At 42.9% G+C, this 27,267-nt stretch overlaps 1 protein-coding gene and 1 long non-coding RNA gene across 3 annotated transcripts in view; one reads left to right on the forward strand and one right to left on the reverse strand.

Annotated features, from left to right (window-relative positions):
* The window catches only part of LRATD2 (LRAT domain containing 2), a 62,674-nt gene that overhangs the window by 19,984 nt on the left and 15,423 nt on the right, over nucleotides 1-27,267 (reverse strand). Inside the window, exons 3-4 of one of the 2 annotated variants that reach the window (XR_003515607.1) lie at nucleotides 20,870-20,994; nucleotides 20,636-20,734 (exon numbers count right to left, since the gene is read on the reverse strand). The gene's annotated coding sequence lies outside the window, so the exon portion shown is untranslated. Of the gene's footprint in view, nucleotides 1-20,635; nucleotides 20,735-20,869; nucleotides 20,995-27,267 lie in introns of those variants that run through there. The other variant, XR_003515605.1, reaches the window with a different exon arrangement.
* On the forward strand, nucleotides 20,998-23,456 carry LOC113908835. The gene is made up of 4 exons (XR_003515609.2): nucleotides 20,998-21,131; nucleotides 21,445-21,669; nucleotides 22,421-22,641; nucleotides 23,310-23,456. It is a non-coding gene; the product is annotated as an uncharacterized LOC113908835 (long non-coding RNA).

The raw sequence follows: 27,267 nt of genomic DNA on the forward strand, positions 1-27,267 counted from the left end.
AAGGCAGACACTTAACGACTGAGCCACCCAGGCGCCCCTGTTTCCAACTTTTGTATTGCATTTTATAACAGCACATAGATTCCTTTTGCTATTTTAAAATGCAAAGTAAAAACGACTCGGGCCATTGCCCTGCACAATTCGAGAAACAAGGTAAGAAATGATGCCTAAGTGTTCTCACTCGGGGAATATGTAAATACTGGGGCAAAGAAGAGGGTTCTGGGTGGTCCCATCCTCCTTCCCAGGACCATGCTTTATTTTGCGTATTGGTTTTGTTTGTTTTCATACATGACGTTCTCTTTGAACAAAACCTCCCAAGGGCAGATCCATGTGTTCTGCTCAGTTTCCTTCAGTAATGATCGGAATAAGTCCTTTTCTATGGGTATTTTCTTGGTGTGGACAAAAGTAGGAACATAAACAGTCACTGAAAGGCTTTGATGTATCAGGTGTCGTCCTAGGACTTTTCCAGAAGGTATCCTGTTTGTCCTCAGCTCTGAGAAGCAAGTATGATTTCCTCTAATTTTGAAATGCAGGAGTAGAAGCTCAGATTTGCAGCGACCTGTCCATATTCTCTCAGGCAGACCATGGTGAGATGGAGAAAGGAACCCAGAGCCAGGAGAAACAAGTCCTGACTTCTAGCCAACTCACAGCATGTGGTCTACCAATGTGGCTGGTGTTGGGGGTTGAACTGTGTCGCCTCCCCAAATTCATATGTTGAAATCCTAACCTCTCTCAGTACCTCAGAATGTAACTTGATATGGAGATAGGGTGTTTACAGAGGTAATCAGGATAAAACAAGGTCATGCTGGTGGGCTCTAATCCAGTATGACTGTGGTCCTTATTCTAAGAAGGGGAAATTTGAACACAGACATGTACAGAGGGAAGACCATGTGACCAGGTGAAGCTACAGGGAGAATGCCATGTGAACATGAAGGATGACCAAGCCAAGGAGAGAGGTCTGGAACAGAGCCTTCCCTCACAGCCCTCAGAAGGAACCAACCCTGCCAAGACCTTGACTTTGGACTTCAGCCTCCAGTAGATGAGGCCATAAATTTCTGTTGTTTAAGCCACTCTGTCTGTGAAACTTTGTTACAGTAGCCCTAGTAAACCAATATAGCTGGTCACCCTGTGAACGCAAGACATGTCCGTTTTGATGGGAGAAGGGGTACCCCTAAGAACACAGGGAAGTTTGAGGCCCCTATATAGCTTTGAGGAATGGAATAGAGACACAGAAGGCTTTGAGAAATGGAACAGGGAAGAGGGGGAACATGCCCAGTAAGAAAGAGGCCCCACAAAGCCTTTCTACCCATGTGGCCTATGCCAGCCCTATGACCAGGAATAAATCCACAAGGTAAATTATTCAGAATCGTGTATATTGGGGCCAGAAATGCATTATTTAATTTTTTTGCAGCAGATGTACCTTTTTAATTTGGTTTTATTTTAGGCTAAAATTACAATATTAAATTTTAATATTCAAACATTAGCATGACTTTGCATTCCCTGCATATCTACAATCTCTCTCCTCCAGCATACACAGAATAGCAATAGGAAAGCGCCGAATGCAGCAATCTGGAAAGAGGACCAGGCCATGGCTGCTGATCCAGCCCCTGCACTGGAGTAGTTGTGTGGCCTTGAACACATGGCTTCATGCCTCTGAGGCTCAATTACCTCTGCTGTCAATGGTGGAGATGACCTGGGTGTTCTTAAGGTTCTTCCTGCTCAAAGTGTCAGCAGATAATGCGTATCTCTAGGGACTAAGGAGAGCCAAATAGAGATTAACAACAGAGGGCAGTGTAGGAGTGGAACGTTAACCCCTACCTTTGCCATTGCCAGAGCAGGGCAGGGTCTTGGGGAGCCATGGAAGGTTGAGCATCTCCAAGTGTTGGTAGGTGTGTTCACTGGGCAGGGTCCCTATAGATGTTTCGGAACCCAAACAAAAGTTCTTAGTGCCTGTTCCATATCCTCTTTATAAATGATAAAACACAAAAGTTATATGTATGCTAAAAATAAAAGATTTTCTGACTGCAAAATCTTGGATTATTTATTGAAGCTTCTATGATTGTAGAGGCATGTGTGTGTGTGTGTGTGCGTGTGTGTGTGTGCGCGCACGCGCACACGCATGCAACTACATCACATAGGAGGTGCTTCAGTTTCCTTGGTATCCCAAGCAGGTTCTTTGTCTTTTTAGGGTGGTGATTAAGCTTTGAAAAGCAGGTGCTTCAGTAACACTTCCTATTCTCCATGTGAGGGGCTGCTTCTTAATTTCTACTGTTGGTGAGAGTATGAGTTGGCATCACTTAGTACTTGGATCTTCTCTACAGCCCCACAGGCTGGGAATCTCTCTGCTGTGACTGATATCCTCACCCTAGAGAAATTCTTTGCCAAAACTTGGAATGAAATTGGGTAGAGAAATTGGTCTCTTCTGGCCCCCTTCTTGATCAGCCCCATCAGTCAAATCCAGCAGACTGCAAAAATGCTGGAAGTTCACTGAAGAGTCAGGTAATGCCAGAAAATTATTATGACATAGTAAGAGCAAATAACTGCTTCCCTGCTCACTTAGAATTTTCCTAGAAAATGCTTCTGTTCTTAGGCCTTAGAGGAGGGATGCTCTGCCATATAACATAACCTAATCAAGGAGCTGACCTCCTTTGCCATATTCTGTAGTTCAAAGCTAGCCACTGGCTCTGCCTGCACTGCAGAGGAGGAGATTATACAAGGGGTACCTCATTGAGAGTTAGCTCAGGGTGTGTCTATACCACACTATGATGCTTAGCATAATTTTGAACCCCTTCCTGGCCCTGTTCTTCTGCTTCCTCCCTCCATACAGAGGAGCAAAAGTGGATGCCTAAACTGGTGGAGTAGAGAAGAGATCAGAGCACTGCCTGGCTTTTCTCCTCTGAGTTCAATAAATATTTTATACAACACCACTGAGCCGGAAATTTCTTAAGTAAAGTGAGCAACTACATGAACACTAAAAATGATCACCACATACATTTCCTGTGTTCCATGAACCTTACTAAATATTTCAGTTATTTTGTTAAATCCAGGTTTTGATCACGAATCCCATTTTGTAGAATTGAAGTAAGGATTCAGAACTTGAGCAAGATCTGTCTGACTCAAGAGCATCCATTCTTGGTACATAGTAATAGACCAGAAAAAGTCATGGAACGCTTAATAGGTTTCTGGCAGTGTTCTGTGGGCTCTACATATATGAATTAACTCACTTAATCTCATTCATGAGGTAGGTGCCACCATTAACTCCACTTTACATATGAAGAAACTGAGGGTCGGAGAAGTTAGTTAACTTGCTTTAGATCATGTGGCTGGCAGGTGGCAGAACTGAGATTAACCAGAAAGGATGGTCCCAGAAGTCATGGTCTTAATCTCTGTGCTATCCTGGCTGCCACTGCCTTGAAGGAGAAAGAGTGGATCTTAGTGTATCTACCCTCCCAAGGGCTAGCCAAATAGATAACTCATAGCACCCCTGCTTCTCTGTGCTGTCTACAGAAAGAGCACATAAAAAAATAAAAAGATGAAAAAAATGAATAAAAGTAAAAGGTTCTTCATCAAGAATTATCTTTTCATTTTAGAAGCCACATACTTTATTTGAATTTGCTGGTCAAAAATAGACTTAGAAAAAAAATTAAGCTTAGAGTCTTCTGAAATATTTTTATGAGAGCAATGTTTTTTTTTTTAAAGATTTTATTTATTTATTTATTTGTCAGAGAGAGAGAAAGAGCACAAGCAGAGGGAGGGGCAGGCAGAGGGAGAAGCAGGCTCCCCGCTGAGCAAGGACCCTGATGTGGGACTTGATCCCAGGACCCTGGGATCTTGACCTGAGCCAAAGGCAGACACTTCACTGACTGAGCCACCCAGGAGCCCTGAGAGCAATATTTTAGACATTTAGTCCAAACAGAGAAGTACAATGACTAGAATTCTAAGCTATGAGTTCAAATATGGAGTTAAACTGAGTGAATATTTGATGATATTAAGTAATTATTGTTGTATTCATTTCCTAGTACTGCTGTAACAAATTACTACAAACTTAGGAGCTTACCACATCACAGAGGTATCATCTTATAGTTCTGGAATCTGAAATGGGTCTCACTGGGCTAATGAAAGATACCGGCAGGGCTTTGTTCTTTCTAGAGGCTCTAGGGGAGAAACTGTTTCCTTACCTTCTCCAGCTTCTATAGGTCACCCCTGTTCCTTGGCTCATGGCCCCCTGCCTCCATGCCCAAGGTCAGTGGCACTAGCTGTGTGCTTCTTGTGTAGCTGTCTCTATGGTTGCCCCTCCCTGCTCCCCTCTTCCCTTTAAGAACTTTAAGGACTCTTGTGATTTCACTGGGTCCACCTGGATAATCCAGGATAATCGCCCTATTTTAAGGTCAGCCACTTAGCAACCATAAATCCATATGCAACCTTAATTCTCCTCTGCCATGTCACCTATTTACAGGTTCAGGAATCAGAACATGGACATCTCTGGGGAGCTATTATTCTGCCTGCCACAAGTCTCAGTTTTCTCTGGGTTTGTTTTTCTGCAGGGGGAAGTGATCATTGTATTGTGGTTATTATTTTTTTAACCCTTATCTTTCAGGGATAACATGTTGCCTAACTGACAGATGAAAGGATAGGATGTTTGACATCTCCTCCAAAATAATGGCAGAGAAAAAGAAGAGGGAGATCGAGATAAAGTGGGCCAAAGCTGAGCATTGTTGACTGGGCAATTCTGCCTACATGCGAATACATTTAATATTTTTGTATAATAATGACTGAAAATAGAGACTAGGGGACCAAGAGACCATAGCATAAACTGAGTCATTCTGTGTGCCAGCCGCTAGGCAAAACGTCTCATTTGACTCTCACAGCAGTCCTGCGAAGAAAACATTCACAGCCCCCCTGACACCCAAAAACCTGCTGCTCTGACAGATTAGATGACTCACTCTAGTATCCACGTTCTGAATCCAGGTTTTCTGTGATTTCAAAGCCTGTGTACTGAATCATTTTTTTTAAGTTAAATCCTCAAATACAGGTTAAGTGGCCATTTAAGGCACTGGTAAGGTGACAATATTTTAGGAGATGTGATGCTTGGTCTCAAGGAGATCAAGGCCTAGAAAATATCTGCTGAATTGTAATTCTGGTCCTGGCTCCGACCACTTACAAATGATGACGGGCAAATTATCTCAGTTCTGCAGACTTCCGTCAGGCCTCCATGATGGGATCATGGAATCCACTTTGCAAATTGTAGAGGAGAGTAAGGAAGATCAAATTTAAGTTAAAGCTATTATGAACAGGGGCGCCTGGGTGGCTCAGTTGGTTAAGTGACTCTTGGTTTCTGCTCAGGTCACAGGGTCCTGGGATTGAGCCTTCTGTCCTTATGTTGGGCTCCACACCCAGCACAGAGTCTGCTGGAGATTCTTTCCCCCCGCCCCGCCCCTCCTTCTATTCTCTCTCTCTCAAATAAATAAATAAAATCTTAAAAAAAAAAAAGCCATTTTGAACAGTTAAGGGCTGTATAAGTAAGAAGGACAAAATGCAACAATGGTGATGATACTGTGTTTGGAGATGAAAAGGCCCATGGCCCACACACAAAGAAGGAGAGTTTTCATGTACTGTCAAGGTCTCCCAAGCCTTATGTTTTTTTCTTCACGAAAGCAACAAATTCACACATATGAGTGAGGCTGACCCTAAGAACACCCAGGACAGTAACATTTCAGAGTGACTGCAGAAAAGCTCGGTCATGGCACTGAAGTCTCCTCCTACCTCAGGGACTGTCCTCGGCATGCAGGGACAGCCATGTATGGGAAACAGGGATTACTTTTGCTGTGATGACTGGGAAAGCATGACATGGTATATTAATGAGGAGACAAGAACAGATGGTGTCAGATGCACATTAACCTTCAAGGTGATGTCCTTCAGGATCCAGTCCCAGCTGGAATCTGCAGGTTTATCACCCATATCCCAGTCATATATACCTTTCATTCCAACCTGACCTAAAATGAAGTTTCTGGGAAAGTCATGCCAATTTATTGCCTTATTCACAATTCTCATGTGAGCACACCTTTCCTCCACCCTTTGCTTGGTTCTTACTCATTCTTTAAGATTCAAGTCAGGTCCTTCCTTAGGAAAACTTTGAATCCAATATCCCTGCTTTGACTTCCACGAAATTCTATGACTTCCCAACTATATTGTATTATCCATTTTAGCACTAGACCAAGAGGCACTGAAGGCAGCTGTTGACTTTCCTTGTCCTATCTCTAGTTTCTAGAGAAAGACAACATAGTGTTTTGTGATTATATGTTGAATGAAAGACAGTATGTCACAGAAAATAAATATTATTTAAAGTACCCCTCCTTTTAAGGTTCTTTGTAATTGAAGGTTTCTTTGCTGAGCACTGCATTTCTTGTGAGTGTGCTAACAAAGAAACAGCAACCTGAAATCTATGTTGTTCATCATAGTCAAGAAAAGAGAGACCTGGAGAAGAACAAATATTGTTAAAATATCCATACTACCCAAAGCAATCTACAGATTTAATGCAATTCCTTTCAAAATATAAACAGCATTTTTCACAGAACTAAGACAAACAATCCTAAAAATTGTATTGAACCACAAAAGACCTCAAAGAGCCAAAGCAATCTTGAAAAAGAAAAGCAAAACTGGAGGTATCACAATTCCAGATCTCAAGTTATATTACAATGAAGTAGTAATTAAAACAGTATGGTAGTGGCATAAAAATAGACACATAGATCAATGAAGTAGAATAGAAAACCCAGAAGTAAACCCACAAGCATATGGTCAATTAATCTTTGACAAAGGACGGATGCATATACAACAGGAAAAAGACAGTCTCTTCAACAAATGGTGTTAGAAAAACTGAACAGCCACATGCAAAAGAATGAAACTGAACCACTTTTTTTCCACCATATACAAAAATAAACTCAAAATGGATTAAAGACCTAAATATGAGACCTGAAACCATAAAAATCCTTAAAGAGAGCACAGGCAGTGATCTCTCTGACATCAGCCGTAGCAACATTTTTCTAGATATGTCTCCTAAGGCAAGGGAAATAAAAGCAAAAATAGACTACTGGGACTAATTACATCAGACTAAAAAGTTTCTCCATAGTGAAGGAAATAGTCAGCAAAATTAAAAGGTAACCCTACTGAATGGGAGAAGATATTTGCAAATGATATATCAGATAAAGGGTTAGTATCCAAAATATATAAAGAACTGATACAACTCAATACCCAAAAAACCCCCAAATAATCCAATTATAACATAGGCAGAAGATAGGAACAGAACACATACAGATGACCAACAGACACATGAAAAGATGCTCAACGTCATTCTTCATCGGGGAAACACAAATCAAAACTACAATGAGTTATCACCTCACACCTGTCAAAATGGTTAAAATAAAAAATACAAGAAACAACAAGTGTTGGTGAGGATGTGGAGAAAAAGGAACCCTCTTGCACTGTTGGTAGGAATGCAAATTGGTGCAGCCACTGTGGAAAACAGAATGGGGGTTCCTCAAAAAAATTAAAAATAGAACTACCCTACAATTCAGAAATCACACTACTGGGTATTCACTTCAAAAATATGAAAACACTAATTCAAAGGGATACATTCACCCCTATGTTTATAGCAGCATTATTTACAATAGCCAAAGTATGGGATCAGCCCATGTGTCTATCAATAGATGAATGAATAAAGAAGATGTGGTATTTATATACAATGGAATATTATTCAGCCATAGAAAAGAATTAAATCTTTCCATTTGGAACAATATGGCTAGAGCTAGAGAGTATAATGCTGAGCAAAATAAGTCAGTCAGAGAAAGACAAATACCATATGATCTCACTCATGTGTGGAATTTAAGAGACAAAACAAATAAACAAAGGAAAACAAAAGAGAGAGAGAGAGACAAACCAAGAACGAGACTCTTAACTATAGAGAACAAACGGATAGTTACCAGACAGGAGGTGGGGGAGGGGATGAGGGAATGGGAAATGGGGATTAAAGAGGACATTTACCATGGTGAAAAAATAAAATAAAATGATTTTAAAAAAAGAAGAAGGAAAGAAGGGAAGGGTTCTTCCAGATGTTCCCTAGAGGATCTCAGGCCATCCGTACACATCCATTGAACACAGTTTTATTGAGCACCAGGCAGTAAAGATGCAATAGAGAGCAAAAGTGCTGTGGTCCCTGCTGTCAGAGAGGTTACAGTTAGCTCATAAAGTGTCACCAAAGCAAAGCAATAGTGTTGTCCCTTCCATTTTTGTCCCCCCAACCTCCAGGAGATTGGATTTTGCCCTTTGCGGTTTTTTTTTTTTTCCTGTGTAACTTCAATACTATTGTGATATTCATTTCCTAATAAAATCAACCAATGGGGGGGGGGGAAGAGAAAGAGAGACTTGGAGGAGCACAAGATCAGAAACAGTGGAAAAGCAGTCCGCTCTGGCTATATTAGTTTCTAGAAGGCCAATATCTCAAAATGCCATTGACTCAATACAATGGAAGTTTATTTCTTACTCACAAAAAGTTTAATTTTCATGGACATAAAGTTTCTCACTCATGTAAGCTCCCAAGAGATTATCATGATGGCTAGGGGTAGAGGTATAGATTAGAGTTAGAATTACTTCAGCCCCACACATAGACGGGTTGATGGGGGCTTCAACACCATCAACAGTCCCTGGACTTCAACAGTGAATCAGCAGTGGGGGGGTGGGGCGGGGAAGAGAGAGGATTGTCCGTGGCTGGTTTTTATGGCCAGGTCATCAGGAAGTGGTATTCACCACTTCCACCCATAAGCCAATGGAAAAATCAGTCCCATGGTGACACCTTATTGCAAAGGACCCTGGGAAATGTACTCTAACTATGGGTCCAAGTACAAGAGAAAATCACCTTTGAAGAACACAGGGCAGTCTCTACTGCAAGGGCTGAGAGATGGAGCGTATCAAGAATGAGAAGAGTCCTGGCAAGATGGAAGGTAGAGAAAAGGCAGATGGGGGGGGGGGTGGGGGCAGAAGGAAAAAGGAAGAAGAAAGAAGAGAAGAGAATGAGAGCCTGGACTGCTCAGGAAATGAGAAAGTAGCTTCCATAATCCACATGTGGATTGTGCACTTGCTTTATCTTGCTAACTCCACCTGACCCCTCGGTAAGGTGGTATCATTTTCCCCATTACAGATAAGGAAGCTGCAATTACCAGAGCCATGTGGCTGATTACCAGCAGAGTTAGGAATGAGAATCCAGACTGCAAATAGTATAGACAGCAATAATGAAAGGTGATATTGGGTTAGCACATCCTCTATGTTAAGAATGTTAAGAACCTCACCTGAGTTATTGAATTTTAATCCCAAGGTGAACATATGAGAGAGGTACTAAGTACCATTCCCATTTTGCAGATGAAGAAACTGGAGTAGAACCGACAAATCATTTATCCAAGTTTTCTCAGCTCTTACGCAAGAGGGCTGGTATTTGCTCTGACTATGAGTTTGCCAGATTAGCTTCATCTTTCCCTGCTGACCAGCCCAAATCCAGCTCTGTCAATTACATCCATTGCTTCCTGACAACACATTCACCGTGTACAAACCCCTTTGAATATTTATCTAGTCAGAACCCCCAGCGGAGAGAATATATTTTGGAGCCTTCTGTCTGAGAAGATTGCTTTATGATTCCTTCCATTTGGATGATCAACCATCCCAGTTTGCCTGGAACTGTCCCAGTAATGGCTCCGAAAGTCTCCCATGCCTGGAAACTCCTCAGTCATGGGACAATCTAGGAAGGTCTGTCACCCTACTTTCAGCTCTGAAATCTGTGTGTTTATAAAGTTTACACAAGATCCTCTGTCCTACCCTAAAAAGAAGAGGGTCAACTGGGCACACCCTCAGAATCTCAACTCTTCTCTTGATTGGAGCCAAGTCAACCACACCGTACTCTCTTTTTAACTCACCTCCTCTAGCTGGTTAAGGAAAACATGTGAAAAACGAGACACCATTGGCAGGAGTGAGGAGCCATAATATTCTCAGTGGATTGTTCAGTTTTATCATCTGCAAAGACTGTAATGGGGAGGCCATTCTTCATTTTTAGTAAGTCACCAAAGCAGTACATTTGAGATGAGGCACCATTAGAAATCAGCAAGTCTCTCTCCGGCCTGTGCCAAGAGAATTCCTGCAAACCAAGAGAATTCCTGCAAACCAAGAGAATTCCTGAAGCCATGGACAGAAGCTGAGATGACAAGCACTCAGGGGGAGCTTGCACTTCTTTAGGGGCTGCTCATGTGGCAACACTGTTTGGGGTATAACCTGGAGTAGTGACTCAAACGTGGCACGGAAGTAAGGGGGCTTTGGCAACATCTTCATCTGAACGGATAGCATATTCACAGGGCATCCAGAGAAGAAAAGTTTGCCTGGGTGGGATTTGAGATTTGAGTAATAATCAGCCATTACCAATTCCCTCACATTACTGCAATTTCATTTTTTCATGTAAATTATATTAGCCAACTTATGGTACATTATTAAATAGTTTCAGATGTAGTGTTCAATAAATGACCAGTTGCATATAACACCCCAGTGCTCATGACATCACATGCCCTCCTTAATGTCCATCACCCAGTTACCCCATCCCCCCACCCACCACCCCTCCAGCAACCCTCAGTTTGTTTCCTAGAGTTAAGAATCTCTCATGGTTTTTCTCCCTCTCTGATGACTTCCCATTCAGTTTCCCCACCCTTCCCCTATGATCCTCTGCACTGTTTCTTACATTCCACATATGAATGAAACCAAATGACAATTGTCTTTCTCTGATTGATTTATTTCATTCAGCATAATACCCTCCAGTTCCATCCACATCAATATAAATGGTAAGTATTCATCCTTTTTGATGGCTGAGTAATAGTGCATTGTATATACCACATATTCTTTATCTATTCATCTGTCGATGGACATCTCAGCTCCTTCCACAGTTTGGCTATTGTGGACATTGCTGCTATGAACTTTGGGGTGCAGGTGCCCCTTCGGATCACTACATTTGTATCTTTGGAGTAAATACCTAGTAGTACAATTGTTGGGTCATAGGGTAGCTCTATTTTTAACGTCTTGAGGAACCTCCATACCATTTTCCAGAGTGGCTGCACCAGCTTGCATTCCCATCAACAGTGTAAGCGGGTTCCCCTTTCTCTGCATCCTCGCCAACATCTATTCTTTCTGGACTTGTTAATTTTAGCCATTCTGACTGGCATGAGGTGGTATCTCATTGTTTCATTTTAAGGCATTATTTCTTTAGCTTGTCACCCTTAACAAAGGGTGTCATCCTCTGTGTCTTGGTCTGCCTGGGCTGCTATAACAACATATCACAGACCAGGTAGCTTAAACAACAGACATTGATTTCTTACAGTTCTGGAGGCTGTGAAGTCCAAGATCAAGGTGCTGGTGGATTTGGTTCTTGGTGAGAGCTCTCTTCCTAGCTTGCAGATGACTCTTCTCTCAGTGTCCTCACATGTTGGAGGGTGAGTGAGCTCTGGCTCTCCTCCTCTTGTTAGAAGGATGCTAATCTCACCACAGGGTCTCATCCTCATGACTTCATCTAAACCTAATTACTTCCCAAAGGCACCACCTCCAAATACCATCATATTGAGGAGTAAGTCTTTAACATATGAATCTGGGGGTACTCAAACACTTAGTCCATGACACCCTGTGTCAGGAGCTCCCCCACCTACAGGTTTGCCCCAGGCTCTGCAACTGATCATGGTTTTACACAAGGAAAATACACACACACACAATTTTGTTTTAACAAACTTTTAATTTTGGAATAATTTAAAGTTTTTAGAACAACTGTAAAGATTGTATAGAGAGTACCCATATGCCCCTCACGTAGTGTCCACCATCATTAACATATGACATTATCATGATATGTTATCAAAGCTAAGAAACCAACACTGGTCCATTATTTTTAATGAAACTCCAGCCTTTATTTGTATTTTACCAACTTTTCCATGAATGCCCTTTTTTTCTGTTCCGAGACCCAATCTGGGATTGTACTTAGTTGCCATGTCGTTTTAGTCTCCACTGGTCTGTGACAGTATCACAGTCTTTCATTGTTTCTGATGACCTTGACAACTTTGAGGACTGTGGATCAGATATTTTGTAGAATGTTCCTCAATTTGGGTTTACATGATGAAAAACAGTTTTTATTCCATAATGCATCAGCCAGGATTTTGATTCTGCTCTGGCCATATGACCTATAACATAAATCGGGCCCTGCCTCATTTTGGTGACGCAGCATCTATTTTACATGCGGAACTTACGTAGCTGGGTATTATCCCTCTGTCCTCGGTCCCTCCAGCCCTAAAGGATGTCTGATCCCGAGGAAAGAGCACAGGCATTAGAGCCATAAAAATTTGGATTCAAGTCTTGACTTTGCATTTACAAATTTTAATCTTGGGCAAATCACTTAACTTCTGTGAACCTCAGTTTATTCTTTAAAAAAAAAAAATGAGAATGGGGCACCTGGGTAGCACTCTCTAGTTGAGAGTCCGACTTGGTTTTGGCTCAGGTCATGATCTCAGGTTCTTGAGATCGAGCCCCACGATGAGCTCCATGCAGTCTGCTTGAGCTTCTCTCTCCCTCTGCCCCCCACCCACATGCTCTCTCTCTCTCTAATAAATAAATAAATCTTTCTAAATATAAGAATAAAAGCTGAGTTCATGGTATTATTGTGAAGAATAAATGAGCTACCACGTAGCCCTCGGAATATTACATAGAACATGTGGGTATTTAATTAACATCCATTTCCTCCCCCCTACATTTATTCTTTCCAACCACCCAGAGCCTGCCTCTGAATATCATCTGTTGTCACTTGTTTGTAATAAGAATGTATGGGAGGTGGACTCATCACAAGAAAAAAAAATGCATAACTTTATATGGGGACAGATGGCAACTAGACTTACTGTGGTGACCATTTCACAATATATACAAATATCAAATCATCATGTATGCCTGAAACTAATATAATATGTCAATTATACCTCAATAAAAAAAGAAAATGTAGGCTGGGGTAACTCCCCAGCTCACAATCCCCCCAGGAGTGTCATCATCTTTGTGACTCATTCTTTTCTTAGAGTAATGGATCTGGGGTAGAGGGACATGTGACCCAAGTCAGCCAATGGGAGGGCTCCCCTTTCCTGGTCATACTGATTGGTCCAAGCCCAGCCAATCAGAGTCTTTCCCTGGGATTGTTCCCACTGGGGTTAAGAAAAGAAAGTCCTCTTTCCTCTCTGGTCATGCAGTTAGTTATAAGGATAAGCTGCTTGTAGACTTGCTTCCTGCCATGTGGAAATAGCCAGCCTGAGAGCAGGAAACCAGCATGCATGAAGAAACAGCTGAGACATGCAGAGAGCAATCAATGGAATTTTGGTACTTGGGTCCAGTGATTCCCGAGGTCAGTCTACCGCTGGCCTTTCCATAGTTTGGTGATCTGATTAAATCAACGATCCTTTTTCCTTAAACTACTTTGGACTGCGATTTTTATAAAGTACAATTAAAGGGATCTCAATAGATTGCTTTACTGAACTTTGCTGCCTACTGCCACCCATTCTAAGCGCCTTGCTCCATAACGCGTTATCTTTTCCTCCCTTCTCCTGTGGTCTAGTTGGCACTGAAGTGGGCCTCCCTCTTTGGCCCTTTTCCCAACACTGGCTCTAAAGTTAGAAGTCTCAATTACTCTGACACAGACCATCTATTAAAGGAACAAGAATCAAAATCTCTAGGAGTTCATCTGTGAGAATGTGCTGAAAAGAAATAAAACCACAAATAATGTCACCTCGTGGCTCAGAATGTAGACTCCAGAGACCCTCAGACCTGAATCTGCATCCTGCCTCTGTCACTCACTAGTTGTATGACTTCCAGGTAACCCACTTCACCTCTGAGCCTCAGTTTTCCCATTAAAAAAATGAACATGAGAATACCTTTCTCATGTAGTCTTTGTGTGGATTCAACACGATAACATACATGTGATGTCAAGCACGGTGCCTGCTATATTGCTGATACTTTATAATACCAGTTATTAATAATGATAATTAAAATTGTGTAAATCACCTGAATCCACCAATTCATCTTGGCCTCAGGAAAGGTAGTAGGAAAAGGGTAGTCAGGCTCTGTGTCTATCCTGATGTGCTGTAGTATGAAACACACATGAAGCACCACTCATGATGTGTTCATTCCAAAAAGAAAAAAAAAAAAATCTGAATCTGAATCAAATAAATCCTCAAGGGCTCACTTATAGGAGAAGGGCATGAGTAAGAAGAAGAGGTTAAATGAAACTATAAGGAAACAAACACTTCCAGAAAGTGGGACATACTAAAAGACAGATGACTTGATTTCTGCAATGAATCAATGGCAGAAGGAAAAGAAAGAGAGATAGACAGAGACAGAGACTGAGAGCAAGCCATGGTTATGCTATTATCTCACCATATTATGCTCAATGGAGAGGTATTTGAAAGAGCACTGGTGTTAGGAGCTCATATCCTATCAGCTACTGTCATTACACAAATAAACTTGTGTGATTCATCAAGGGGTGATAATCCACGAGTTGATGCGAGGTTCAAATGAGACAATGTCTATGAAACATGGAATATGAAATCATATGTCTCCATAGTTTTGTAGACATTATCTCGTTTAAATACCCATACGCAGAGTTCCTACAATGCCTACATTTCTCTCCCTTTGCTCATACTGTCCTCCTGTGTTTCAAGCTTATCTATAGCCTGTCCCTATACCCACTGATGCAGTCAACAAACTCTTACTGAATAGCTATGTGTGCTCGGGATGGCAGTAATTATAAACACAGTAAGACAAAGTCCCTGCCCCAAGAGGATTTACAATGCAGTCATCTTGTCATGGCCAAGTCATGACTTATAAAGGCAGAGGCTACTAAATGTGGCAAAGGATTTGGGGCAGGCAGTCATGGTTTCAAATCTCAGCTCTGCCATTACTAGTTGAGTGGGCCAGATCTACTCTCCACCCTAAATCCCCTTGCTCTCAGCTCTGGGAGACCCATGTATAGGGACAACTTCAACAGGTCCCAGTGCCCTCTGGCTTCCTACTGGGTTTGGCCCCCAGAAGAGCTTAGAGGCAGAGAGGACAGGCAGGCAGGACAACTTCTTCCCTGAGCTGTGACTTAGGACTTGCTGTGTCCTACAACCTGAGGTCCCTGCTGCTCTCAAAGTGGCCCTCAAGATACTTCTCTCCTTCCCTCCTCCTTTTAGTCCTATGGGTAACAGCCCTGCTGCTAACTAGTCTTGGAACGCTGCACCGCCCCTGTGGCTTCCTAATGCTGCCCACACCTTTTAAAATAATCCTTCATTAGACTGTTCTGAAGCAGCCCCTTAGTGTGAACCACCTGTTTCCTGCTGGAACCTTGACTAGTCCATGGGGTAATCTTGGGCAAGTCTTAAACTTTTGGAGCCTTTGTTTACTCATCTGTAAAGTGGGACGAAGTGTAATCCCTTCCTCCTGGTCCTAGGCAACTTTGGTTAAGGAGAAGGCTGGGAAGTATGGGGAAGACTGAGAAGGGAGAAGGACAGATCAGGGTTCAAATCTGACTTTTGTTCTTACAAGTTGAGTAACCGCTGGCATTTGGCAACAAATCTCTTTGCAGTTCAGTTCCTTGTGGGCAAAGGATAATAGCCCATGTTCAATAGGACCAAGTTTTAGGTCCTATTTGAGATCCCAGCGACGGGGACAAAGCTAAGTAGCCATGTGTTCTAAAGAGAGGAGCTAGACCCCTTTCCAGGAGAACGTCTGGTCTGTATCCAAATCAACATTCCCAACAGCTTGCTTACAGGAAGGCTAGAAGCTTCCTTAGAGAGAAGGAGTTCTTCCAAAGAGCCTAGTAGTATTGGGTATGGGGTTGCTTCCACTCACCCATAGCAAAATGAGGACATCTAGGATAATCAATCTTGGAGAGAGGATTTGTTGCAAGAAGGCAGACTGGGTGCTTGTGGGATGTGGAGATGCAGGGACTAGTCCCAAGCTGTACAGTCCTGGAGCATAGTGGAATTCTCGGGTGATCTTCAAATATATTCTGCTGGCATTAGTTGCTAAGAGACTAGTGCCTAGCGCTAGCCTGGAGAAGGAGGATGGGGCTCATCAAAGCAGCCCAGAATGGCAAAGCAAGTATGTGTGCATTTTACTGGGGCCATGGAAGGCAGACAGATTCACTTATCTGCTCAAGCAGACTGGGGTACCAAGAGGTGCAGACACTGAGAGAAGTCACAAAAGGTTAGTCTAGTGCATTGCCAAGCTAGTGTCCCTGATGAAAGATGCCATGTGGATGAGCCAACATTTGGATCCTACCATTTGTAGGGCCTTCAACAGCTTAGAGAATACCATGAAAAGCATCCGCCACCAGGTCTCTCACCCTTCTCACTACCCTAACCTTGGAAAAACCATCAGCTATTAGGTGAGTCAGGTAAGAAGTGGAGTAAGGATTGCTGAAGAAGAACAGATCAAAGGCCCTTGCCTTTACTCGTATCTGAGTATCAGGACATTCCTCAGCTGGGCAGAGGGAAAGAAGCTCTAAACTGGATATGAGATTAATTTTTGATTTAAATTGGACTGGACATTTTAATACTTGTGAGTGACCAAGAAGTTATAGACCGTCCCTGATATGCCGTCAGGGGAAGGAAGAGGCAAATGAGTTTGAAGGCGATAGGGAAAAAAGCAAAGCCATTTCCTGATTGTATCAACCAGGTCCAAACTATTTCCAACAAAGCTTTGTGTTTATTTTGCAGTGTATTGGTAAAAAAAAAATAATAATAACTGAAATAACCCGGCATACTACATCCTTGTGAACAGCAGTAGTATTATTAAAGATTTCAAGATTTCAATGTGTATGTTATGAGTACGAGGTAATAACACACGAAGTAGGCACATTCCTATAGGGTTAATGCAGAAGAATGGTTGCCCCCAGTGAGCTTCGGTTCAGGGATCTGTTTTCAGGGGACTCCAGACTCCTGAGTGGCCAGGTTGGTAACCAGAGGCTAAAAGCAACATACAAAAGGTCCACATGGTCTTTCACCATGACCACTGAACTGACATCTGGTCCAAATCCAACCACCAATTGGCTCCCTTGCAGAGCAGACCCACAGAAGAGTCTTCAAATTCTTAGAGCAGCACACAAAATACTTGGACTCTGGTTTCCAAACCCACTTTCCACAAATGCCACCTTCCCTGTTAGTTTCTTCTCTCTGGAAATAGTCTGCCCTGCTTTTTGATCGTGGCTGTCCTTGCAGAACAATCACATTCTTTCCATTAAGACTAGAATACCTTGGTTTCTATGTTCTTTTAGGCTTCTTTCCCCCCCCCTTTAGTGATTCACCAACTGTATCATTTAACTGATTATATCCTTTAGGGATGGGCTCTGCGCTGGGCGTGGAGCCTGCTTGAGATTCTCTCTCTCCCTCTCCCTCTGGCCCTCCCACCTCCTCTCTCTCTCCCTAAAAAAGAAGCAGAAGCAGAAGAAGATTATTCACTCCCAGGTTTGAACACTCAGCAAATGTTAAATGGGGGTGTGCTTGTGAGAGCACATTTGTGTGAATATCCAAAAGCCATTGAAGCTTCTGCGTAATCACGTCCCTCCCTAGCTGTACCTGTGTGGCAGGGCATGAGGGGGCAGTATCCTTCTTTAACCACTTCGTGGTTAGTGTTATGGAGACTACACAGACTCAGACAGCCAGCCGGTATCAGAGTCTTGGAGACTACACAGCTTCAACTACCAGTACCCCTTCACTGTGCTCACTGCCTCTGTATGCAGATCTTTCAGTGACCTCTGGGTAAGGAGTGAGACTCCTATAAGCCAAGGAGAAAGGGAGGTTTCTTTCCCTCCTCTGATTTTTGCCTAAAATATACTGTGTAAAGTTTACGGAATGTTTCGGCTAACCCTCCAGGTCAGTGGTTCTTCATGTTTTGGAGGACATGCGTAGCCATGGGACTCTCCTGAAAGATTTGGAAATATTTCTCAGAAAGAGAAGGCCACAGAAGACATAAAGACAAAATTTGCAGAATTATCAGAAGGGTCATGAACACTCTCTATCCATAGACCTTTGCAGATCGGTGAACTCCAGGCTCCGATTGCTGTCCTCCTGGAAGTAAAGGAGGACCTCCTTGTCAGGCACCCTCTGAAGATCAGTAAGAACCAGAGGATCAGTGAATCCAAGTGGTTTCTCTTCCAAGGAGTGCAGGAAGAGAGCAGACAAGGTCCGCTGCGTGAACACTACTGAAGGGTGCTGTATGGGAGGTCCTCGACTGAGTCCTCCGCCTGCACTTCCTTGCAGCAGAAAGCAATGCTCACGAATGCTGCACATTTCGGGTAAATTTGCTTGAAATCCAGTTTGGATTCACGACTGTGATTCGTGTTATATAGATCGCCATAATGCTCATGGACCAAGTACCTTTCTCAGCTGATGAATTTTATGAAAACCTTTTTTTTTTTTTTTAATGTTTAGCTAACTCCTTGATGGGACGCTGCTATATGCCTTATATTTCACGGCCCCTAATTCCAGCATCCTCTCTCCTTCTCCACCACCCAGGTTGCAGAGGAGACTAATGAGCACATGTTAGAAATACAGTGATCCTAAGTTAGGGAGAGCCCCTGCTGGTGGCCTCCTTGTCAGACCACAGGTGGTTGTCCGTGAAGGAGCTGATACAGAGTGCCAGGGGAGTCAGTCTGCCATTTTCTCTGTTAAATGCCATCTTAACCAGATTTTACCACTAAACATATAGCCTTTGGTGGAATGAGGGGTGGGAGGTATGGAAATGAGAGCAAAGGTATGGAACTCTCATGGTGAGAATCATGAAGGCAAAAAGAGTCTAACTTTTATAGACTAAGAAAAGTGGACTGGAAAAAGAAAAGGAAAAGGAAAAAAAAAGATAAAGAAGAAAAATAAAACCACAACTAACTTAGAGATGAACCACTTAAGCACCCATCTCATGGCCCAGTGTCACCCTGGCTTAGGAAGGCTCAGCAAGCGCCTGCCGCAAGAGCTTTTACCTCAGGGAGGATGAGGAGGGGTGGCTTTTAAACTTCCCTTCATAACAGCTATAAGCGGGGTGAAGAGCCTGTACTACTGTGTTGATTTAATAACAGAGGTCACCTTGCTATCTGCACAGCTTTCTCTTCTGCTTTTTTCTCAAGTGGGAAGCTTAAGACCTGTTTGTTGTTTAGATGGAACTGTCTAGAAAAAAATTTGTTCAAATAATGAAGGTAGTAAAATGATAGAGGAACCCCAAGGGAAGCGGCTCCCTCATTATCATGGTGACCTTGCTAGATGCAAGGGTGGTGTTGAGGGTATGTGAGAGAGAGAGAGAGAGAGAGAGAGAGAGAGTGTGTGTGTGTACAACTTCCTAGCAACCCTGCAAATGTAGGAATTTTGAGTTGTCATTTCATATAGGAGCACACTAAGGCTCCCAAAGACTAGACGGCCTCCCTGAGGACTCTCACTTCACTCAAAAATCAACAGCACCCGAATTATGTTGCTGATGTTATTGGCTCCCAAACCCCTCAGGGTTCCATTATTTACCCTGTTTCCAATTACTCATTTAGCAAATGGATTTGCAGATACTGGCAATGATGTGCTGGATGCCGTGCTGGGTTGTAGTAGGTTGTAGGGATACCAAAATGAGGAGCCACCATCCTCAGGAAGCCCACAGTCTAGGCAACTATTTTCTACTGAAATATTGGGGAATTTGCCTTAACCACTAAAGCACTGGGCTGCTCTGGTTGGACTAAAGCAACGTCACTCTCATCTTTCGCCCATTTCTTAAGGAGCTGTGCCAACCTCACTTAGAACCTTTGCACTCCTTATCTCTTTTCCCCTGGGGCTGACCTCCAGGCTACAGGTGAAAGTCTGCATCTGCTCTCTGTGTCCCTTTCTGCCGGTTCCCTGGCTCTGTCTGTCCACCACATGCCCTGCTCCCCCGAAGGCCCTCCCCTTGGCCTGGTCCTGCCTGTTAGGGCCTGGACTCGATCAGTTTCTTAATGCTGTGACCAGTGACTCGGTCCATTTTGGGAAAGGAAGGGAAGGCAAGGAACCCGGTCAGAAAGGCTCCTCCTCCTAAGGGGGCTGAGGGAGAGGAGTCGGACTCTGAGGGAGTGCCCCAGGAGAGGGTAGAATAAACTTATAGAGTGTAGGTGTGATAAGCAAGGACTTTGGAGTCTTATAAACATTTTCTCACCAGTCTTTCTGGCTATGTGACTTGGAGGAAATAATTTATCATTCTCTGCCTTGGTTTGTGGGGAGTTAATAAACTCCTTACAGGGTGACTCGAAGTAGTGACCGAATTATCAGAGCAAAATAATTATCATTATACAGCATTTGGCAATTAATTTGAGGAGTCTTAGATTGCCATATGAACACTCAGTGAGATGTGGTCCCCGTGGCCTTTGTGCTGGATGTGTTCCATTGACCCACCCAGATCCACTCTCCATCCTTCTCTGTGCCCCAGGAGGCTGACCTGGATGAATCCATCAATGAGCCCCCTTGTCATTTGGTTTCTCATAGGCTTTGGCCAATTATAAAGGAGGGGGGGAGCAGTGAGGTAGGGTGTTTACTCTCAGAGTCACACCTGGAACAGGCGACCTCCTTCCTCCTTGCGTCTTGCTTAAGTCAGGCAGCTTTCTCCACACCGGCCCCTCTCTGTTCCTGTTCCATAACCACTGTCACTCTGTCCCTTGGACCTGGGCGGGGTGGGGGGGGTGATAAAGGAACCTTATTCTTATCAGCCCTCGTACTGCTTCTTCCCTCAGGGTTTCCTTATATCCACATATGACCTCAGTAGTCTCTTGATTCAACTCTCCTTGAATGTGACTAACCTGAAGCTGATGTCTTCTCCCCGGACCTTGAGCGAAACCACCTCCCTCACTTTGCCTGAGACGCTGCTGGCTCCAAAAGAGGGCCAGAGTCCAGTGTTGAAGTTCTTGTCTTCTGGCTTGAGTCTCTGTGGGTGGGATGAATGAGAAAGAAGTACTAGTTCAAATGAATTACCCTGGGGAGGAGAGGTCGTGGAGGAATAAAGGGGAATGTTGCAAGGAGATTTTGAGCCCCAGAGAGGAGCAAACCCTAAGGAAAGATCTGGTAATTGGAATTAGGAACCACCTATCTCAATCGTCTCACCTCCCGAAATCACCCTACCACAGCTTCCTCCCTGTCCAGCACCCCCAGCCCCTCCCTCCCCAGGACTCCGGGGAGCAGATCTAGAACCACACTGGCTCTGGGGCAAGGAGGGGCTAAGAATGACTGAGGAAGAGCAGAAGAGATGTTCAACTTCATTAGCAGCCGAGAAAAGGAAATTAAACAACATTAATGGTTTTAAACAAACGAGGAATGCTTTCTAAACCAGGGCACATTCTTAGATTCACGATTTTAACGCAAAGACTTCTGGTTTCAGCTCAGAGATGTAGAGAACTGGAAAGAACTTGGCTCTCACCATCACAACAACAACCAAAACCGCTGGACAAACTACAAGTTAACAGATTTTCTTGCACCTGTCAGAGAACGCAGGCCACAGGGCTATCCTGGAATCTGGGAGAAGCAGGCACCTGCAAAAGAGGCACAGGATTCAAGCATTTGCTCATTTACTGACCTGGGGCAGATGCCAGGTGAGATCTGCCAGGTAAGAAGATTCAGTTAAAATCATGTGTGATTATATGGGTTATGTGAAAAATACATAGAGATATATACATAGATGTATATAAATTGACTCACACAAACATATGGTGGGTATGCAGTAATTTGAGTTAAGGGTAGTGTAAATTATGCCATACTTAGTTCATTTCACAGTGGGGGTTTAATCATTCTCATTTAGTTCATTGTTACCTTTACTTTTCTTTTACATTTTATTTTTAAATATTTCAAACTTACATAAAATTACAGAGAGTAAGACATACATCTGCAGAGCTCTCGCTCCCCAGATGTAACCAATGCTGATATATGCCCCCTCCCATGCTGGCCGCCCCTCCTCTGTTGAAATGAGGCTGACCCAGCTCCTTGGGCTCAGCAGACTTGCAGGAGCCCAGGACAACGTCCGCCCCATCTTACCGCCCCTGCCCACCGCACCACACCCGCACAACTGGACCTCGTATTCTCCCCCAGTTTAGCAATCCATCCCCTTCCTCTCCAAATAGGACTCAGTGTGGTGAGAAACATCAAAGTTCATCTTTGTTTCGCTTGGAGCTGGTGAGTTTTTGTTTTTGTGTGTAAGAAAAAGGATCTGCTCTCAGCCTCAGCTTTGAAACAGAAATTGGTCTGTCCCCAGACTAAAATAGCATGCTTCCTGTCCAAGACCTTAATGATAAAACCTCTGGTTTTTTGAAGTCCTGATATATACTGACTCATTTAATGTACTGTTCCATTTGTCTTTCCAGCAACACTGAGAGGTATATGGGTTGAGCCCTGCATTCCAGACAGGAAACAGAACCGGAGAGGTCAAGGTTTACTCAGCCTTGTGTATCTGTCAGGCACCAAAACTGCACTTTCCCTTTAACGATGAAGGTACAGATCGCCTTTCATTTTAGGACATCTAGATTGGTTACTCAAAGGCCTTTTCTGCATCCGCGGCTTCATTCCAGAAAACGGAGGTCGGAAGGTAAACGACCTCCACATTAGTGAGGACAAGTGGGGCTATCCAATATTTCTTTATAGCAAGGCCTCTAACTCCTAGATATGATATTATTTTGAACTTAGAGTAAGGGTACAGCAGAACTTCACTACCATCTGTCCTGGGTCAGTTACATCTAAGCAGCCCCTGAGACAGCGATTTGGGTAAAGGCAGGTTCAATGACTGCGGAGGGCCTTCGAGGGAAAGAATGCAGGAAGCAGGATGGGAGGGGAGGAGGCTAAGCAAGGATGTGGTCGTGGCAGGATCTAACCTCGGTGTGACCGCATAGGGAGTTCTGGAGCATGAAATACACCCGTTCGCCATTGGCACTTTGAGGCAGTGGGGTTGGCCGTTGTGGAAAGGTAAGAATTATCCTCAGCAGCTGGGGAATTTGTGTGGGGACCAAGTGAAGGGAATCTGGAAAGGGAACCAACATCCCTGCTCCATTGTCCTCAAACATTTGAAAGATTGATGGATGAGGGCCATGGGTATTCATTTGCATTACAATAGAAAGACGCAGAATACTTAAAATGTTTGAATTGGAACTAAAGAAAACCTGCTACCTCTTAGATGATTGGACACACTGGATAAGGAGATTAAGTTTAGGGAGGTGGGAAAGCTGGTCTTTAATGGTTAATTTCCTCTACCATTTGCAGAACCATTCAATTGAAGTGGGAACGAGTTTGGTCCATGGTTTACTACCTTCAGCACCTTCTGCTATTCTTTCTGATGATGTCTTCACGGAAGGCCCATTGCCAGCCTTGAGACTGCTGATTTCAAGGCACTTCTAAGACAAAAATAAAAATTCCATTACTTTCTGCGGGAGATGACTGTCTGCTCCTTTTGAGCTGGGCCAGAGGGAGCACTCAGAATACATTGCTGGAAGTAAAGGGAATTTTTCTGCTATTTAAATTGCAATTCACCCCTGAAAACTCCATTTTATCAAAACTCCTGGTTAGTACTATTTTCCATGCTCAGGTATTCTCCCCAAATACACATGCAGGAGATGCAGGAGCCCTGGGGAGCCTGTTGCAGAGACAAAGTTCCTTAAAGAGGCCTCAGGTACTAACATCTTCACAGCCAGGTAACAAACAAAACCCAGAAAGGACTGACCTTTAACTTGGCAGACAGGTATGCGGTAGGACAGAAGGCACCCTACCGGAATCAGAGGATTTAATTTGCCTCTTGTTACCTGTGTGCTCATGAGAAAATCATATAATCTCTCTGAGCCTTTTAGTTCACATCTCTGAAATGAGTTTTGGAACACCTTTCTCATCTATCTCAAAGAGCTATTGTGACAATTACATTAGGTTAATTTTTATGAAAGTGTTATACAGAAACCTACAATTAAGCCTATGGCAGGCAAAATTCTAAGACAGCCCCCAAGAATCCTACCCCCTGGTATATATACATTATATAATCCCTGCTCCCTAAGTGTGAATATGTCCTGTGGATGTGATAGGGTGTCACTGCCATGATTAGACTATGCAACTTTAATCTCTATCTTCAGACTGTAGAGAGACTTTTCCTGCTGGCTTTGAAGAAAGTAAGTTTCCAGGTCATGGTTAGGACCTAGGGATGGCCTTGAGAAGATAAGATGGACTGCCTGCCAGCATAAAAACAGGGATTTCTGTCCTACAACCAAAATTTAAATTCTACCAACAACCTAAATGAGGGTGAAAGAAGAGTCTGGCTCCAAAAGAGAACTCAGTCCAAGCCTTGTAAGACCCTGAACAGAAAATCCAGTTACTCTGTGCCAGGTCTTCTGACCTACAAAAACTATGACATAATAAATGGGTGTGGGTTTAACCTCTAAGTCTGTGCTAATCTGTTACATAACTATAGAAAATGGATATACAATTGGTTGTTCTGAAATGGTTGACTGAGGACCTCTCAAACCCATTTCTCTATAAAAGCAATGAGAACACTAGTGAAAACTGTCAAAATTAACTGTTTCATAACTCTGAAAAATCACCAGTGGCTTGCAGCAACCCAAGCAGCATTTATTCAAGAAAAATGGCTGAATCCCGGCAGGGACAGCGAGCCTTGTGGCATTTTTAACTGGACTTACGCCCATCACTCTCTCCCTAGCTCTTCAGTAGCACTGAAAGCCAACAGCCTCACAGCTGCAATAGCTGTGAAGAACAGCAGCTTAGCAGCTACCGAAGAAAGCAAAATGGGTTTGGAACTTCCAGGACGTCCCATTCCTAGAAATTGTCAGCATGTGATCTGTCTGGCAGTTCATGAAAAAAAGCTCACTTTCAAGGATGTCTTTATTTGATCTAATCAGAGCTTGCTCTTTGTGAGGAGCCCCACCCACAGAGCATTTGTCAAATACAATCAGTGGCAATTGTTTAATATCACAGCTGCCTGGAGGTGTATTAACAGTTGGAGCTAACAAGTGGCAAACCAAAAATATTAAAAAGAAAAGCTGGGTAATGAGATATCCATAGGCATCTTTGAAAAGCTCCAGCATATTCCTGGGAGTCTAGAAGCCCATGTGCATTTTCAGGACTGTGCATATGGCCCAGAAAGCCCTGAGAATGTCCTACCCTCTCACCTCTGGTTATGCTGAGTCTCTTCATGAGCAAAGAATTAAGTACAAGTTAGAGTTGTAAACTGTCTGACAGAGCACCGAAAACATAACTCTACACACACACACACACACACACACACACACACACACACACACACGGAGCCCTTAAAAAGGCTGGAAGATTATTAGTTCAAGTAGCTTTATGGAAATCTCTCGTTCAGCCATTAGCTAACCACTAAGCTAAATATATAGAAACTTCAGTAGTCACACATGACAAAAGAATACAGATTTTATAGAAATAGTCCAGGAAAGTCACTAAACTAGCAAATAGCAGCAATAATAACAAAGCCTGGAGAAGAGAGAGAATCTTATTTTCAGAGTTGACACATCATACTATTTAAAATGTCCACTTTTAAGTAACAATAGCAAAACAATACAGGACATACAATGAAATAGGAAAGTGTGGCTCATACAAAGAAAAAAAAAAAAGTTCACAGAAACTGTCCCTGAGAAAGCCCAGACACTGGATACACTAGGTAAAGACTTAAATCAGTTATCATAAATATATTCAATTCTACTTGCTCATGATGTATTATCCTATTTATATATGCTTGGATTTGATTTGCTTATATTTTGTTAAGGATTTTTGCATTTATGTTCATAAGGTGTATTAGTCTAAAGGTTTTTGCTACTTGTGAGTCATTCCAAAATAAAAGAAACCCACATTTTTTTCTTTTGAGTAACTACTCTGCCCCCAAGCTCTACTAGCCAAGAAGCAATAGAGCATACACTTGCCTAATCACTATGTGACCTTGGACAAGTTATGTGAACTCTCTGAAGTTCCATGTCCTCATCTATAAAATAAGAATGATATTAATACCTGCTTCTTTGGGTTGCTGTGGAGATTGAATGACAAAATATGTATTGTTATAGGTGGACTTGTTCTCTCCAAAAAAGATATGCTGGACTCCTAACCCTCAGTATCTCAGGATGGGACTTTATTTGAAAATAGAGTCATTGTAGATGTAATTAGCTAAGATGAGTTCCAACTAGAGTAAGGTAGGCCCTTCCTCTAATTTGACCACCGGTGTCCTTATGAGGAGATAACTAAGTGGCAACAGAGACACAGGGGAAAAATGCCACGTCATGAAAGAAGTAGAGACTGGAGTTACACCACCACAAGCCAAGGAATGCCTGGGGCTACCAGACGCTAGGAAAAGGCAAGGAAGAACATCCATCGGAGACTTTTAAGAGAGTCTAGCCCTGTGAAGATCTTGACTTTGGACCTACTAACCTTCAAAACTGTGGAAGAATAGACTTCTGTTGTTTTATTTTTATTTTTACTTATTTTTTTGTATTTTTTTTATTTTATCATGTTATGTTAATCACCATACATTACATCATTAGTTTTTGATGTAGTGTTCCATGATTCATTGTTTGTGTATAACACCCAGTGCTCCATGCAATACATGCCTTCCTTAATACCCATCACCAGGCTAACCCATCCCCCCAGCCCCCTCCCCTATTGTTTCCAGCCACCTAATATGTGGTACTTTGTTATGGCAGCTCTAGGAAACTAATGTGCATATGAAGCTCTCAGAACGACACCTGGCATATGATAACTCCATAATTCATGTTATAATTAGTCTAGATGTTTTTCCTTCTTGTTTGTGTTAATTTTAAAACCATTTGATAAATTAAGTAATTAGTTTACTTGGGCTATCATATCAAAATACCACAGACTGGGTGGTTTCAGCAACAGAAACTTATTTCTCACTGCTCTGGAAGCTAGAAGTCCAAGATCAGGGTGCCAGTACGGTCAGGTTCTGTTGAGGACCCTCCTCTTGGCTTCCAGACATCCACCTTCTTGCTGTGTGCTCACATGGTGGGAAGAGGAAGCAAGCTCTCTGGTGTCTCTTCTTTTATTTATTTATTTTTTAATTTTTATTTATTTGAGAGAGAGCAAACTAGAGAGAGTGAAAGGGCATGAGCTGGGGGGAGGGGCAGAAGGAGAAGCAGACCACCCCTGACAACCCTGGGCTCCAACCCAGGACCCTGCATCATGACCTGAGCTGAAG

The sequence above is a fragment of the Zalophus californianus genome, chromosome 4 (genome assembly GCF_009762305.2).
Source record: "Zalophus californianus isolate mZalCal1 chromosome 4, mZalCal1.pri.v2, whole genome shotgun sequence".
Lineage (NCBI taxonomy): Eukaryota > Metazoa > Chordata > Mammalia > Carnivora > Otariidae > Zalophus > Zalophus californianus.